Source organism: Diorhabda sublineata, chromosome 3, assembly GCF_026230105.1.
Source record: "Diorhabda sublineata isolate icDioSubl1.1 chromosome 3, icDioSubl1.1, whole genome shotgun sequence".
Taxonomy (NCBI): domain Eukaryota; kingdom Metazoa; phylum Arthropoda; class Insecta; order Coleoptera; family Chrysomelidae; genus Diorhabda; species Diorhabda sublineata.
Window position 1 is genome coordinate 13,419,264 of NC_079476.1, and position 19,063 is coordinate 13,438,326.

The following is a 19,063-nucleotide window of genomic DNA, read 5'->3' on the forward strand; positions in this document are numbered from 1 at the left end:
ATGTTTGAATGTTGACCAAAAGCGTGCAAGGGTAGAAGCGTCACGTTCGATCTGTGCTCGGTTTGAAAACGATGTAGACTTCTTAAACCGAATTGTTAGTATGGATGAAACTTGGCTGCATTTCTATGATCCAGAAACAAATCAACAATCGATAAAATGGCGACACTCTGGTTCTCCAACACCTAAGAAGTTTCGTGTCCAAAAATCTGTTGGAAAAGTTCTTGCTTCAGTTTTTTGGGATTGCCATGGAGTAATCATGATTGATTTTTTGGATAAGGGTAGATAGACGTTGCAGGTTCTCTGTAATAAATGTATCCAATTGAGAAGAGAAATATGTTGAGTATTAAAATATTTTGACATTGAAATTTTGTTTGGTTCTATAGTAGGCTAACAATTTTTCAATATATCCTCGTATATGAGATTAAGAACTCTTGGACCGCACTATGTAAATTACTAATATTTCGATATTTTTTACGATATATTGAATAATTTATTTTTCAAATAATTCAGTATAAATAAGTCAATTAGAAGTTTACAGGGTATACCATTACTTCAAAATAACCTATTAACATAATTTTAAAATGGTAAATAGTTGTAGTTTTTCGTAATGTGTTAAATTACAATTACAACTCTCAAAACCACACTTTTATTTATAACAACTCTATTTATTCTACAGTTATTGAAAAGTTATTGAAAAAAATAATTCATTGGAGAATTTTCATAACAAAAATAATTAACATAAACAAGTAACTTATTAATCTTGTTTAATTAGATATTTAAATTGTCTACATTCCTCAATTTTTTATTATCAACGGGGCATGCATGTCCCCTAGTCTAGTAACGAGAACGAATAGGGGCATTCGGCACGTTGTATATATAAAAGAAAAAATTCCATACTTACTGTGAAAATTCAAGCCCCTATAATAACACCGATTCCTCCAATCACAGTGTTGCAAATTGATCGTTTTTGATTTTTGGCCACCCAGAGAGTCTACCCTGATAATCTGGTCTCAAATGCATCACCTATCTCCAAGATAAATACCCTTCAAAAAAAACATGAAAATGGTATCCGTTCGTCCGTCGCAAATGAAAATCTATGCCTACGATGTGTTAAAAAAATTGCAGGAAACTCGGATTCCTACTTGCCGATCAAAAATAATATTGTCAATATTTCCTGTGGTTCACTTGACAATCAAAGATGTTTATATTGATCATACCAACTATGTAAAGATGATTAGTGATGCTGCTTACACAAAGGTCATTGGAATAGCGGAATAGAGCAATCCAATAACATTCGCAATATTCTCAATATGATGTTTTACTATTGGTAATATTCCTTACGTGTAAAAATTTCGTTATTGTTATGAAAACTTGCTCATTAGTTCGATGTCAACTGGGCAGAACGAAATATCCAATTTCAGCTTCAACTGTGATTTTTTAGGTTGGTTTTTATTTATTATTTGCGTTTCATTAAGCCTAGAAACATTACTTTAAAATTTTGCAATTTTTCATTTCTTCTTTTTAGTTTATCTTCAAAATGTTTGGTATGTGAGTGACGCATGTCAAGATTCAGAGGAACTGAAATCAATTTTGGTGAAGCTGAATGCCTGAATCGGTTCTGTGCGGCATTCATCTATTTTGATTGCATTCTCTTAATATCTTCGAGCCCTCTCATCGATGGATGTTCCCTACTATGGTGCGCGTCTTGACTAGGTCTCCACTTCAAAACCTTTTTTGCACAGCGTCCACACGCAAGCATAATTACGTGGCCAACCTAGTTCCATTTTAACTTTGTAATTCGCTCAATTTCAACAGTAATATCAGTTGGTTATTCAGAACACTGTCTCTAATATCTAACAGAAAGGCCCATTATCGATCTTCCCATTTTTCTCTATGCAATGTGTATTTTATTCACAGAATTTAATTCTGAGAGTGAGATTTTCTGCTCGCTCCATAAGCAATACACATTGATACATAACATTTCTCTTCAAGCATAATATGATATCTGGTTATAATATATCCTTTAGTTTTGTAATATACAAAACAATAATTCTCGAATCATATCAATCGCAAAACATTTGACAAAATACATTGTCTGCTAAATAAATGTGTATTTTTTTATAAAAAACTGGAAAACTTTTTTCACTATTCCAATGAAATGTATTAATTCATTTATTTTTCATGTATATCTTTTAGCAAGGTCTTAGAAATTACCGTGCGTTGCATCCTCCGTTATGCTAGGTAGTTATTATTATCTTTGGAGAGCTTTCCGCGTCTTTTCTCCTCAATTTTTTCCCGTATAGTGGTCATTAATGTCGAATAGTAATCTCCAGTTATTGTTCTACCCTTATTAAAAAAATCAATCATAATTACTCCATGGCAATCCCAAAAAATTGTAGCAAGAACTTTTCCAGCAGATTTTTGGACACGAAACTTCTTAGATCTTTGAGAACCAGAGTGTCGCTATTCCATCGATTGTTGCTTTGTTTCTGGATCGTAGAAATGTACCTAAGTTTCATCCATACTAACAATTCGATTCAGTGCTTCAGATGTTCGTTTTAGCCCAATTCCACGATCTAATAAAATCATGTCAAGAACTGCATCGATATTATCGGGGACTGACACAGAAACTGGCCTTCCCGATCGGTCATCATCTTCAATGGAAAATTTACCTCTTTTGAAGCTTGCAGTCCAACACTTCTAATAAGTTATTGTTCGTTGCTATGGTAACGCAATATTTTGTTTATGCATGGAACTGGTCTAGGCTAACTAGATATCAATACATCCTCGTATCTGCCTGAATATCAACTTTCAAAGACATTCTGTTCTGTTTTAATCTAAGATTGGTATCACTCCAATAGTATCTAAAGTTGTGCTATTTAGCATAAACTTTTTGCGCTAATGAGCTACAATATTTTTATAAGCAATTATGATCATCAGATAATTTTGTACTAGCGTTACTTTGTTATAATGTAATTTTCTGAAGGGATGTACAAAGGTTTTCCATAAAACTCATAATAATGTCATAATTCTCCAAATTGTTGTCCTGGTAATTTGGTTGCGTATCAATAAATAAGTGACCTACCGCATCATAAGTTCTTTGACGATTACTGATGTATATCATAGAATCCTTATACTTTCATGATGGGTAAACATAATTAAATTTTGAGAGTGCCTTATTACAATGACCTAATAACTTCTTCTTCTCGTGCCTTCTGCTCATAGAAAGTTGGCGACAACGTTTTTAAATGCGTCTCTGTCCCTCGCAACATGAAACAATTCTCCGACAAAATTTGTCCATTCTCTTATGTTACGAAGCCAGGATTTCTTTTCCTGTCAATGCCTTTCTTTCCCTCTACTCTGCACTGCATTATGTTCTGTAGCAGTAGGTATTTTTTGTTGCGTAAGATGTGTCCTATGTAAGATGTTTTTCTTATCTTAATAATACTTCGTCGTTGGTGAATCTGTCAGTCCAGGGTATATTCAGGATACGTCTATAGAGCCACATCTCAAATGCCTCAAGCTTTTTGATCATTTGTGCTTCCAAGGTCTAGGTTTCCACTCTGTACAGCAGTACTGAGCACACATAACATTCCATGAATCCTATTCTGACGTGGATGTGTAGATTTCTTGTTGCAAACATTGAGGAATACTTGACAAATGCCTTTAGAGTCATTTCAATTCTGATCTTGATTTCTTCGTCTGGATCCATTTGAGCTGACCCAGATACTCGTATTTTTGCACCCATTCTATGTGTTTGCCATTCAGTGTGAGAATAAGGTTTATATTAATCTTTTGGTTTTTACATATAACCATGAATTTAGTTTTTTCAATCTTGAGTTGTTGATTATTATATGTCTCCCTCCTCATGTCTCTCCTCCAGCACGTTCTGAAATACAAACTGAGAATATAGAGAAAGAAAGAACGCAGCCTTGGCGAACTCCCTTTTGAATTTCGATTTCATCTGTCTCCATGTCCTCAACACGCCGTTTGATTGTAATAGATATTTTTGATTATTCGTATATCGCTTGGATCTAAGTTAATAGTTGTTAAATTCTCTATAATAACAAAGATAAATAATTTAGGACATTCGAACACTATTGACGACAAAGCAGCCGACTACGTTTTTAATACAAATAATATTTAAACAATTTAGTTTTAAGAGTTTTTTTTACTTTATCGAATCCAGCTGCCCAAAATTTGACAGTCATAAATGATGGTGCAGTCTCCGTATACAATGTCTAACTCCTCTTTAATTTGCTTAGGCGTATTGCCTTCCAAAAACAAAAATTTCGTTACCGCTCGATACTCAATTTTTTCTCTTTTTCCCTTCATGATGACTCATTTATACGATTGTTAAACAGAAACTAAGTTTTCAAAATGGATGAAATTTGGGGTAGGAAACCTTCAGTACAATCTCTGAAGGCGATAACGTGTCTATCGAAACGTACATCAGATAGGGTAATTGAGTGTTGGTGTATGTAGTGGTACTGTAAACAGTGGGTTTAGTAGAAACTAACGCGTAACGAATGACTGCGACGGGGATTGAAAGCAATGTTGCTTTATTTTTGGATGTAATGCGAATTCGAATAATTTACATTCAGCTCATCATAGAGGAAAAGCTACTTATTCACATTTTCGTTGTCGAGTTTTCAATAAAGGGCAAATTGAATATGAAAATATAATATCACTTATGCCTTCTCAAATGCTATCACTGCTATAATTAGTAGTTTGGCTTTTCCTTCTATGTAAGCCACCACCGGCGAAGTCGATGTTTTTGAAACGATCATTAAATAGCACTATAATCGATGAAGAAGCTCTATCTGCAGACAATACTGCAGCATACAGATGTCCAAAAAACTTCTAGCTGATGGAGGATACGAACCTCGGTAAATGTTTAACGCATATTAATGTTTCGAAAGATAATGAAAAACCAAAAAATTCTTTTCTAAAAGCAAAAAGTCTGCCCCTGAATTTCAGGCAGCATTTTCAATGCTACTATATTTCATTGCATCTAGAATTGTGTCAATAAACCTCTATAGCTTTATTGTTAAATTCTCGCGCTTCAAATATTCCTAAAGACATAGGTCTGCTAATGGTTTTGCGTAATAATCAAGAATTGTGGGTTCCAAGCAAAAAAAAAAATTTGACTGAGCTATTGAAATCATGCTAAAAAAATTATAGCTTGATAGATGAAAATCTACGGGATGATGAGAATCGTGCTAATTCAAATTTTAACTGTAAACATTACCGAAAATCCGAATGGAATAAAACGAGCTGGGTTAAAACAGAGAAAGTCAAATTACATTTTGGAGTTGCTGTGCTCTTTAAGATGAAGATTTCACAGAACGTTCACCATCCGTTTACCATCGCTTGGGATCCTGTCAAATAGTAGAGAAAAGCGATTTGTTTTCAATTAACAAATGAAAAAAAGGATATGATGAGTTTCCATTTTTACCGAGCTTTACTCTACCTACGACAAACCTTTGCATAAGAAAAAAATTGGATAGCTAAAGTATTGAAGAAAGAAAAGAAAGTACATGTCAAAATGAATTCACCTGTTTCTAGGTTGAGCAAAAATAATTTTACTTCCGGATATTCGCACAACTCTATTTATAGAGTATTTATACTACCAAGCACATGGTTTCTTTCTGTCTTGTGAGTGACAGTTTTTCTTCATAAATCGATGTTTGGCAATGCGTTAATACCTAACACTGTATAATTCATCTGAAACCAGAAAAACAAATTAAATTTAAACTAGTAGTAAATAAAAATTTCGACATGGTGAAAAAGTAAAATTCCACGTCAACATGGAGTTGATCAACAATTTGGATGTTTACGGTCTGGTTCTACTCACTTAACCTATGACGTTAAAATTTCGTGCGTTATAAATGTGCAAAATCTGGTTATTGTTCATATTGTATTAATAGTAGCTATTTCGAAAATGAAATCATTCTACGTGAATGAATCTTATATATTTAAATGATTTTGTATTTAGCCATCCAATATACACATAAAAAATTTATATTACGTAATAAAACTAAAAGAAAATATTGTTAGATAAAAAATACAGTGAATTATTCCAACGCCGAATATATGACTGGAAATATTCTTTCGGAATGGCTCTCATCTACTCTATCGTGGCCTTCTTATTGTCGGGAACAATGACAAAACCTTTTCCTTTCAGAAAATAAAGTCGCTTGGTGCGATTCCTGATAAGACAAATATTGGCAGTCAGGAAGACATTTAACTACCAAAAACGACTTTGTCATCATAATAAAATAAGCAGTTGGCCTACTTTTTAGATCTCTTTCTTCCTGTATAGTATTGCAAACGTTCCGTACCGCAATAGTTTGTTTGAATGAACAAGTTTGTCCATTTATTACTTATTTTCATCTGTTATTGAGGTCGAAAAACGTCCAGATTGTTTCCCGTCCTTCATTGATCTCATTTCACATTCAAATCACTTGTGTATATATCACAGACAAAAAATATTAAAATGTTGAAATATGTAAGCAATTGATTCCTCAAAAATCATTTACTGTACCAGTATGGTCCCAGGAGTACCTAGCACAAGAAAGAAAACACAAAAATTTTGGAGAAAAATATATTTATTTTTTAACGTAAACTTCTTTTAGCTCCATACACTTTTCCCAGTGATGTTCATTAAGTTCAATACCCTTTTTATAAGGTAAGGTTGAAAGCAAGCTCTTCATTGTGAAAATCTTTGACCACCGAGCCATTTTGTCAAGTCTGGGAACAGAAAATAATTCGAGGAGACTGAATATGGCGAATAGGGTGCATGAGGTAGCAATTCAAACTTAATTAATTAATTTTGGCAATTGCAATATTGATGAAACAACACTTTCTTCTTAGCCAAATGCAGTTGTTTTTGCTTGATTTATTCGCTCAAACGTTGCAATAAGTTCGCATAATACTTGCCGTTAATAGTTTTTCCTTTTTCAAGATAGTTAATGAAAATTATCCCACGCGTATTCCAAAAAACCGATGCCATGACCTAGGCCTGCAGATGGAACGGTATTTGCCTTCTTTGGAGCCGGTTCCCTCTTTTCCATTGTTTTTATTGTTCTTTTGTTCTGGGTGTGAAGTGATGGACCCACGTTTCATCCATGGTTACGAAACTGTGCAAAAATTCGGCTTTATTTCTGTAAAACATTGCCAAATACTTGATGGAAACATCTTCACGACGCTGCTTTCGTTCCATTCTCCAGAATAGAATCTAGTACAACTTTAATATTGGTTGGACTAAGACCTCTCAAATAAAAATATTGTATCAATTAACGATGACCAATTTTTTCCATGTTTACAAATTCACTGAAAACGTTCGATATTGATGGCTGCCAAACAAATACTAAACAACGTGGCGTCTTCAAACTTGAAACATATGCTGTATAGATTGTGTACTTTAAATACAGTGGTATTGTTAGCAACTCCCACAATGTCCACATGAATCACATCTCTTTGAACAAAAATCAGTTACAGAAATCACGACAAAAAATGTAACAATTTATTTTAGATCTTGATAGTTCGGCTGACGTGAACTGATTACTTGGGTAGGAATTCTCCACCCCATCGCCATAAAAAACCGCGGCAGAAACAAATAAAAAATTGGGTGCATTCAATATTTTTCTTACCAATATCAATAAAGGTGTGTTTCCTTCACGAAAACCAAAACTTAGTCGAACCAAAGTAACAATTTGATTTGACAAATTGATAAAAACTAAACCTTTTTTAGAGACTTTTTTAATTAACAATTATGAATTCCTTATGGAATCAGTTAAAAGTAGCAAATGAATGCAACGTTTTCGTTTAATAATTTTTTCCTGATTTTCAAAATCTCAAATACCTACAATCCTATTTTTTTTTTATTTTCTATGTAAAAAACCTATGCCAGGACGATACACTTCCATCATGAATTTTTGAGAATTATTGTATACTGAATAAGTATGTTTCAGCTGAGTTACAGACTAATAACATCATATAAAAGTGACTTTAATAAAGTAATGCCACCAAATATATCTATCGATGATTTTTTCTACAAATATAAAGAAATAATATGAAATTGAAATACATTACATCTCTTGTCGCTGATTTGTATCTCGTGCTGATCCATCAGAAAGAGATGAAATCACTTTTTGCAGTGGACACCGATATTAACTCGACTACATTAGTGAAAAAAAAGTCTACTCAGGTTACACCCCCCGTAACTTCAAGTCACTGGCAACAAACTGAACACGAAATAGTATTTTCCTCAGTGAAATTTAATAGTATTAGCTTAAAAATAATATGATGAAATTGTAATACTTCTTCTTCTCACAGTCCAACAATATGTTATGATCGGTAATTATTAGGAGTAACTAATCCTTATAAACCTGACCTACCACTATGAGCCCTGCAGAGGAGTAACTCCTATATCATGACCAATTCCAATGTACCCTCCTCATCATAAAAAAATTTCTTCATCCCACCCAAAATATACCAACGAATCTCTTTTTCTCTCTATCTCACCCACCTATCAATTAGCCATCAAAAGTCAACCGATACATATCTCCGTTTACAACAAATAAGAATTCTACCTGAAAATGGATAGTGATAAAGCTACTCAATCGATCACTATTGCGAAAAGGCCTTGAAATGGCTTTTATCGAAAACGCGGTTTCGGAAAAGGAAAGGTGCACGTAAATGCGAGGAGAGACTGAACAGTTAAAAGAAGACTTAAGGCAGCTAACCTTAATCCAAAAGGCCAGCTACTGGCTCCAAATTAACCCCAGCTCGCCGAGCAGCCACTCTACGATTTGCTAGAGAACACGTTAATTCGACTGACAAACAATCCGTTCTCTTCTCAGAAGAAAGCAGAGTGTGCCTGCATGGTAGCCATAGAAGAGGACGTTTCTACAGAAGACTTGGGAAAGATTCTCGCAGGGTTGCAAAAATAAAACGTGGCTTTTGGAGGAGGTTTGAGCAGACATTTCAATGGAAGCAAAAAGTTCGTTTTGGTTAAAACTGGTGGCGGAGCGGGGAGATTAACGGCGAACCGATTCATAGAAGAGCTTTTAGGAGAACACGTCGTTCTCTACGCCAGTTTCATCGGAGAAAATTTTATCCTAATGCAGGACAATGCTCGTCCACGTTCCATAAGGTAGTATCTACAGGATGTAGAAATTGCGGCTATGGATGGGCCAGGGCATATGCTAGACACTGCAGGAAAGGTGCTAGAAAAACTGATAATACCGAGGCTTCAAACGACAGTGAAGCGACCTATCCGATAAGCAATTTGGTTTTCGAACGGGCAAATTATCTACCGATGCGGTTTCACTAATAACAGAAACGCTTCGGACCAAACAAGAGAAGAATCAACACTTGATGGGGATTATCCTACTAGGAACCATCGATGTTAGGAATGCTTTTAATTCGATGAGCTGGGAGGATACTTACTTACATGGTAGAGAATTACCTCGGCAACAGGCAGCTGCTTTATGAAACACGGAATAGTCTGAGAAGTAAAAGAGTATTTGCCGGAGCTGCGCAAGGGTCAGTTCTAGGACCAGAGCTTTGGAACATATCCTATGACTATATTCTGAGAGCTGCCGATGGATGCTATCTCATAGGCTATTCCGACGACATTGCTATCGTCAGAAATGGAAGAAACAGAGACGGAAAACACCGATTTAATCTTCTTGACTAAGAAGAAGAAGGCAACATTTGACATCTGAGCGATGAAAGTCGAAGAGCTCTTCATCCAGACGAAAAAATTCCTCAAATATTTAGGAGAAACTACGCAGATAGGTAGCCAGGGTCCACGTAGAGCCGCTCTTAGAGTATGAAGCTTATACCGCTCTGTATCAGAACCAGCAGTACTAGCTATTGTGGAAACCATCCCCGTAGACCTGCTAGCACTCGAACGCAGGAGAATATACAATAGAATATGCAACGGGGAAAAGGTCAACAAAATCATCGACATATTCGAAGTCGCGAAGGAAGAAATATTCGCAACAATGGATCAATAGCAGCAGAGGTATGATACGGATCAACGAAGTAGATAGCTTCGAGCCTCTTAACATATGTAAAGGGCTGCATAGAGGAAAGTTATGGACTTGCGGACAAGCCACGGACAGCGCAAAACACACTATAGAACTGGAACGCGTCGCTGAGTACGTAGAAACAATTTTACGGATGAAGAAACGGGACGGTTTGGTCGAAGACCAGATCACGCCAAGCAAACGTCGAAGATATTACAGTGCAACGAATGGAACGGTCCAGGATGAGCACCTCAAAGAGGCTTAGATGAAAGAGGGTTTTAGTGGATCGTACAAGTACAGTACCTCACATCGGTCGGTCTTGTATAGCCCCTGATGCGGATGTGCATTTCCCTCCTCTTGGGATAAAAAAAATCATATCGACTAAATTTAAAATTATGTCAATTGGGAACTAGATTTGGGCTTTTTGAAGTAATTAGGCTATTAGTAGGTATCATAATATCATCATCAGTTCATTATGTTAGAAGGCTCTATTGCCTAAAATAGGGAATACCTAATATACAAGGTACTTCGTTCATTTATTTCTTGACTTATGATACAAGAATGGTGTCGTATATTTTTCTATTATTTGCTTATCCATTAAATAGAAAAAAGCTAATACATATTTAAAGAATTTGGAGTTTTTAAATGCAACTGTTAATATGTGTGGTTTTTTCAAATCCATAATGATTTGAAAACCGAATCCAATAATAACGTGTTCGCTTTTTTTAGATAATTTTATTACCTAAAAATGCAAGTGGAAATAATATTTTATGAGAACTTCATGGTTAAATGGATATAAATAAATAATTATGATTCAGAAACGAACTCATTTCTAGAACACTTAAAAAAATTAATCTCAAATTTTCACTTCAAACCAAATTACGTTTTTACTTTACCCTTCATTTGATGAAACGTGTTTATATCTGATAAAAACAAAAATTCGTGCCAATTCAAGATGTGTAAGTTATAAGTAAGGTAAAAAGTATCTATTACAATAAGAAGAACGATTTGAATTTGACACCATTAATGCAATAGGATAAAGGAGCTCTTGTGGTCTAAAATAGTTGTTATCAAGTGACATAAATGGTTTCATGGTTAATTATCAAACACACAAAAACGCAAGTTTACAAATGAATGAACTTAATTAATTTCAACGATTGAATTAACAAGATTCATTAATAGGTGCTTTTAATAATTCCTAATTATAATAAAATAAATGCTTATAAAGTATTTGCGAAGTTTAATCTCTTAATTTTTCTAGATGTAACTCAATCGTAATTACATATTTCAATTTTTGATTTATCGATGTAATCCCTTTTGTTATTTCGGTGCACAAATCATTACTTTCAGTAAATTTTTTCTTTCCAACTCTTTCATACAGGTATACTCTTCACACAGCTGTGAAGAATGCTTGGGATCGCTGTCATGCTAAAAGATAAATTTTCTACCGATCTCGGGCTGGATAGAACATATTACATTTTTATTTGATATTTTATATCTTTTACTAGCCTTCTTCCTTCAAAATCCCTTAAATTATTACTAGGTCTTCAGCCGGCCTTCCTCGCAAACATCCCCAAACCATCAACGAGCCTCCGCCGTGTTTTACAGTTGTTATTACACATGGATCTAACATCCTTTGACTTGAACACAAATACTCTTCTCTTAGACCTAAAAACTCATACTTTGACTGATCACTCCATTAAACTCTCTCCCACTCTTCATTCCGCGTCCATTCTTTAAGTTATTTAACCCACTGAAACTTCTTAATGTTTTGGACGTCTTAAAAGAGGTTTCTTCACTGCCACCTTTCCAAAAATTCCAGCTTCTCTCAATCTCCTTTTCACTGTAGAAGAACTCAAAAGCAGATTCCTAGATTCATTGATCTGAGCTCCTATCTCTGAGCTCCTATCTCTGAGCTTGTAAGTCTTCGATCACATGTACTGTTCAATACAATACGTTTGTGGTTGTTCGAGGCCACCCTAAGCGTTTTCTATCACCAAAGCTCCTGGTGGATACATATTTTTTCACGTTGTAGTCCACGGTATGGTCACATTTCCCTAGACCATGAAGACTGGCGATTAATGTAAGAGTTTCAAGCGATTTTTGTATTTACCCATTGCGAATCGTACAAGTCTGAATTTGCGAGAACGAAAACAATTCGTATCCAAAAAGTATGAATCACAACACGTTCTTGCGTCTCACAGGGCTGACTGGGACTAAACTGCAATCATAAATACCGAAAAAATGATTCACAGTTGAGAATAATAAACAAATCAGCCGGTACATGCAAGTTTTACTCGTCACACCCACCGACAAATATAAACATGCAAACGTATGGAAACAAATAAAGGACACTAATATTTTTGGTTTGTAAAATCATTTCGATTTTCGCTTGACAATATTAACGAGAAAATTTTTAAAGTGTATTATTTTCAAAATTTAATGAATGGATTATAAGGATGGGCAAAAACTTTTCACCGCTAGTGTATATTGGTAGAAAACATTTTTTTCGTTCTGTTTCGCATATTGGCTCATGGTAGCTAAGTGAATATATTCGCTCAAGTCTTGGAGAGATAGCTACTAAAATTTCTTTGTCACTATATTTTTCCATTCTTTTGAAAGAAAAAATTAAGTAACTACATTATTGAAAATTTGGTCAATTGATTTGTGACTGAAGCAATAATATAAATATTAAAATTAAATTAATCGTATCCCTCCTCTGAGCAATTTACACCGTTCATGTGACATTCTAACATTTTCCGTCCATGTAATGTATTCTAGATACCTGTTACACATCATCATACAGGTGAAAATCTTTCAAATTAGTGAATTACTGGCAAGTGCTGGCAGAAAACTATCGCTCGAAGGTTTTCACAGGTAATCGCACAATATCTCCAGCTTTTGAATAATTCTCTGCTTCGGAGTCCACGTTCGCGATCAATAGAACTTCGGCTCTTCAAACGAACTTTTCGTAATTTCCGAATAACCCACATCGGATTTGATGTGCGGATGGTGAACAACGTCTCCGCGGAGTAACTCCAGCTGCTCGGTGGTGTCGTTGTATTGGTATAATTTTTATAATTATTTTTGTGATGTTGAGAAAGTGACGTGAGTTCGAATTTTATAAACAAACAGTATTATGTAAATATTGACTCGAGTTTATTTTGGAAGAAATTATTTGTATAATATAGAGGCGATACGTGGGAGTATGTGAAGTGAGATTTTATAACATTTTCAAAATCTTTGTATAAGTAGTACAATATTTAAAAAAATATACCATCGCTTTTTTTATTGTACAGAAATGGTTATAGAAGTTTTAGTTTCATTAATTTGCTTCACATAAAGTTTTTATTTCTAGAATGAACTTAGAAATCTTATTTTATTCAAAAGCAAAAGATAATGTTTATACATGTGCCTTGTCTTATTTTCCGAATAGATACATATAATATATATTGAACTTTGTGTGAAAACATTTTGATATTATATCTCTCTTCACAAGAATATCTTTGCATACAATTTAATATCTATCGATGTTTTGTTAATACGATTGTTTTATCTGATAACCTGTTACAGCTCGAAGTCAGCTAACATATGGGAAGCCCTGTCTTGTATATACTATACGTCCTCAAAGTAAAGCATAAGTCCATTATTAGACATAGATAAACATGAAAATATCCTAAAACAGGTTGATTCGTTTATTTATTGTTTAAAACACTTTACTCGATTCACCTGGTCTGCCTTGATGAAATTACCCTTCCCATTAGTATATATTACACACTTGCTTAATTCCTTAATGACAATATATGTATCAAATGAGAAATCCATAAAACACTTAACCTTTATTAGTAAAGTAATTCTATTTTTACTTGAAAAAGCAAAAATTCTTGGGTGTCCTATTAATGAAATAACTAAATCGTATTATGTTATAGGAGGATATATTAAAAAATTCTTAGCCTACTATAGAACTAAACAAAATTTCAATGTGAAAATATTTTATTACTCAACATATTCTCCTCTTAATTGGATACATTTATTACAGCGAATCTGCAACGTCTCTAGACCTTTAACAAAAAAATGTTTCTTCTTGCTCTGCAAACCAGACCTCCACAGCTTTTATTACCTCTTTGTTGGAAAATGATTTACAACCTTTTAAACTTTTTTTCAGTTGAGGAAAGAGATAATAGTCGGACGGAGCCAAATCTGGTGAATAAGGGGGGTGTTCTAGTAATTCAAACCCCAAATCACGAATTTTTTGCATGGCAACATGAGATTTGTGTGCAGGGGCGTTGTCCTCTAAAAACAAAACACATTTGGATAGCTTTTGGCGTCTTTTCTCTTCAATTTTTTCTTGTAGAGTGGTCAGTAATGTAGAATAGTAATCTCCAGTTATTGTTCTACCTTTATCCAAAAAATAAATCATGATTATACTCCATGGCAATCCCAAAAAACTGAAGCAAGAACTTTTCCAGCAGATTTTTGGAGGCGAAACTTCTTAGGTCTTGAAGAACCAGAGTGTCGCCATTCCATCGATTATTGCTTTGTTTCTGGATCGTAGAAATGTACCCAAGTCTCATCCATAGTAACAATTCGGTTTAAGAAGTCTACATCGTTTTCAAATCGAGCACAGATCGAACGCACGCCCTTGCACGCTTTTGGTCAACATTCAAACATTTGGGGATCCATTTTGCAGCATTTTTTCTCATGTCCAAATTGACGTGAACTATATGATGTATGAAATATTCAGTGCTTCAAATATCCGTTTCAACTCAATTCGAAGGTCTGATAAAATCATTTCATGATCTGCATCGATATTTTCGAGGACTGACGCAGAAACAGGCCTTCCCGATCGGTCATCATCTTCGATGGAAAATTTACCTCTTTTGAAGCTTGCAGTCCAATTTTTCACGGTCGCATACGAAAGACATTGATCCTCTTAACCCTTTTATATACAGGTACTTGATGATAGCTCGATACTCCCAATTTTTCGATTTTCACAATTTCGATGGACATTTTTTTTCTTTTAATTTATTGCGTAACTCTGGTTTACTTATTTGACGTCAAACTTTACACTGACACTTCTAAGTTATTGTTCGTTGCTATAGTAACGCAATATTTTGTATATGCATGGAACTGATCTATGATAACTAGATATCAATACATCCTCATACACTTCGAATTACCTTCAATAATTGGTTTATCTGTATTAGGCGTCACCGACACTGGAGCCTCTCGTGTTAGAATGTCTACTCTCATAACAGCAAAGCCCGTTGCGATTTCTTCCAACCTGTTCTCTAATTTTCGAAGCCTTTTAGACGTCCTTTCGTTCGAATTATCGCTCGACTTCTGGATCTCTCCTCATGACCACTCATTACTAATTAATAATATTTAAAAATGTTTACTTAATGCATTAACATGTGGTTTGTATGACACAAAAGAAACGAATAAGTAAACAACTATAAGAAAGTGCCTTAGTAACCTAGAGTCGTTTGTTTTTTTTTAGCTCTGAACTTGTGGTTATTGACATAAAAGTAGTGACACTACCTTCGAAATCTCGAAGTACGAGACACGAAGGATAATTGGGTCAAATTTATATTTGAATGTTGTTTTTGCTAGACGTGATTCTTACAAATGCTATCTATCAATAACATACTTATCTTTCATGTATGCATTTGGTTCAAAACCGTCTTTACTACCAGCATGAAGTCAATTACACGTTCCACCCTTGAACGAATATTAAGACACAATTTATAGAATCATCAATCCACCATGATCTCATACGTCGGAGTCATTTATATCTGACCAGGTTTCGGCCAAATAATACGTTTGATTGCATCGTCATTTTTTATTACTTTACAATTGATTTATCTCCTTGTTCTCGTGTTGGGTACTTAAATATATTCAAAATAATTTTGTGGACAAATAAATCTTTATGTCCAAACTTTCTACCGATTTCCATACTCTTTCAGTATTCGACAATGCCAAATTGTTAGTTTATATTATCTAATATGGAATTGTGTCACTTTGTCCATAAAATCGTAAAATCGTAAAATTTTCTCTCTCTCCATCATTTACCTCAAATAGTCTTCAAAAATCCATAACCCTCAATACATTCAAATAGTTGTTCAATTAATAAAAATCAAAACAAAGCACTAAATTTGAATTCAAACATCAGAAACTAAACTAAGTTCCAAAAATGATATAGAGGGTGATTGATTAGTGTGATAAAGTTCAGTGCCTCATTTGTCATTTGACAAATCAATTTGAAAATTTGACGGATCATAGTCATTATTGGTCTTCAAATTTTAAAATTATTTACAATCGAACAGGGTGATTCAGAATGCTGTGCCATATCAAAGTTTTAATTTTTTAAATGAAAAACTCTATATTTTATTACATATTTGGAATCAGCTTGACTTCCCCATAATAATGATATAGAGTTGTGATGTGTTCTACTCAATTTTCTATAAAAATCGTAATAATCTCAATACTTTGTACAATGCAAGAGAAATTCGAAAATAAAGATCTATTGCGGCCAAAGTATTCCAAAAATTTTGGAAAATGAATTATTTCGTTAATATTCATTCATTCTGATTTAGGGTGAATCAAAATAATAATAATAATACATTTCGTTCTTGGTTTTTTCCGTTGAATAGTACTACCAACATATTTCTTTTTTATCAAACATACTCAAGGTACTAACATACTTCTTGAGATATTTTGATTTTTCTACGCAAAACAATAATTATTTACATATATCTAATCATTTAACAAATATTTGTGTGCTGGCTATGATTTCTCAAAATTTGCCAAATTGGAAGATAGTCGGTCTGAAAAGTTTAAAATTATGGTATAATCAAAATTTTCATATAAATACTTACCTGATAACTTAATATTTGTAAAAATGGCAACGAATGTCGAATAAATTTACACAGCCAAAAAATTGGAATAATCTGACCCAAGACTATTTCAATGAACAGAAGTGTACATATGTCTTCTGTGTGCATATACGTTACATAGTATTGTGTTACTACAATAAACACTAAACAATGAAGTCGATAATTTAATGTTACTCGATGAAAAGTTCGAATGATTCAGCAACTACATCCTGGAAATGAAATCCATACGTTGGAATTTTGTTGATGGATTAACTACACAGGACACTATTTACAGATGAAGCCCAATTTACAAGGATAGATAATTTGCGTAATTGACATGTGTGGACAGAAGAAAATCTTCATGAAATTCGAGAATGTCGTTCCCCAATAGTTTTCGGTTATCGTGTGGATTGGTGTTATAAATGACCAATTAGTACGTCCTCACTTTACTGATGCTCCTTTAAAAGGGGAAAGGTCTATTCAGACTTTCTACAAAATAAAATATTTCGCCGAATTTTAGACTTCAAAACAAATAATAATTTATAAAGGTTGCTAAGTTTCAAGAAATAACATTATCCACATTAATTTTTTATATAATTTGCTAGAAATAAAAACGTCATGTCTGTAAATTAATTTGTGTACAAAATCGTGATTGGAAATAATAATGGAAGCAGCATTTTTCAAAATAGAAATGTAATTGAAATTGCAAATTACTTACTCATATTGAGTTGAAAATGTTCGCTCTTAAAATTTTTACAATTTATACAAAGTATACCTGTATACCTGTATTTATATGGTCTGTAATGGCTAAACTTTTTGAAATCATAGCCATATGAATATCAATTATGGCTACAATCTGAAATTATTTACAGTCATACAAGATGCCCCAAAAAAGTTAAATGAAATATACCGATTTTTAAATGGAACGCCTTATAATTCATTGCATTTTCGAATTTGAACGAAAAATTTTGATATGGTTTCATGTACTTAGGCTTTACCGTTTTTGTGATATTTCATTTTTTTGGAAATAAAGAGTGGGGGTAGAGATTCAACCTCGATGAATCCATTTAACTTAAAGAAATCAATAAGTGAAACAGTAATTTGGAATTATTGAAATATCAATCATGATATTATTCGCTTATTTTATAATGGTGCGTTCAAATATTGAAGTTAACCAAATTCAAATAGCAATTACTTTATTACACCCTGTTTATTTTCAATGTATCGAATAGCATTTCTTTTAGTTTTCTATTTTAGTGCATGAAATTTGAGCACTAAGGAAATCCATCAAATTCAAATATGGAGATCAGGGTGGCCTGCATGAACATCCACTTTTTATACATCTATTTGAAAATTCTCTATTAAGATAATTTGAAGTAGGCCGAGCATAAATATTAAATGATAGTTGATTATTTAAGAAAGAAAGGTCAATATCTGAACAAAAATTGAAATCTCATATCCTTAAAATAACGAAAATATAGTTTGTTACAGTTATTATACTTTTGAATTGTGATTATCGACGGTCGTTCATAATTGTAAAACTAAATAGTATTGACGACATACCTATTTGGCGATTTGTTTCAAATTGATAAGTTACACACGAGGTGGCTTTAAACACAAGTTGACTAATCAATTTTGAGATATCAGTATTAACAGCAATAGTAATTAACAGTTTGATTAGTTGAAATGTAGTTAAGTCGTAGTTAGGAAGAAACTACAACGTAACATCAAATATGTAACAAGTTATTAGGACTATTATAAGGTGAACTAATTAAGATATAGAACTTAGTGAATTTACTTCAAGTGGGCGACTTGCAATATAATTAAGAGTAAAATAATGGTATAGAAATAAGTTGAATAAAGTCAGGGTATGAACTCCCATTTGCATAATACAGTCTCCATCTTAAATTTCATTAATAATAATTAATTACCAATATCTTCTGTTTACATATCCGATAATACCATATTAACCTCTTAATAAATTATAGTGACATTGAGAGTGTTTGGGTAATTTTAATAAGAAATAAAAAGTTTGAAATTTATTTTCTACTTATTAAATAGATTTAAGGTAAGTCAATGAATAATAATATATAAAAGTTTTTGTAGTGGGATTGTGGCAAAATTGAACACCAAAGTATACTAAATCTA

The 19,063-nt window shown here is 33.5% G+C and overlaps 1 protein-coding gene across 14 annotated transcripts in view; it reads left to right on the top strand.

Annotated features, from left to right (window-relative positions):
* The window catches only part of LOC130441029 (protein retinal degeneration B), a 147,475-nt gene that overhangs the window by 20,452 nt on the left and 107,960 nt on the right, over nt 1–19,063 (top strand). The window contains exon 1 of one of the 14 annotated variants that reach the window (XM_056774497.1): nt 12,899–12,917. The exons of 6 other annotated variants lie outside the window; for them this stretch is intronic. The gene's annotated coding sequence lies outside the window, so the exon portion shown is untranslated. Of the gene's footprint in view, nt 1–12,898; nt 12,918–12,981; nt 13,256–18,594; nt 18,984–19,063 lie in introns of those variants that run through there. 7 more of the 14 variants (XM_056774494.1, XM_056774489.1, XM_056774493.1 and 4 more) reach the window with 7 other exon arrangements.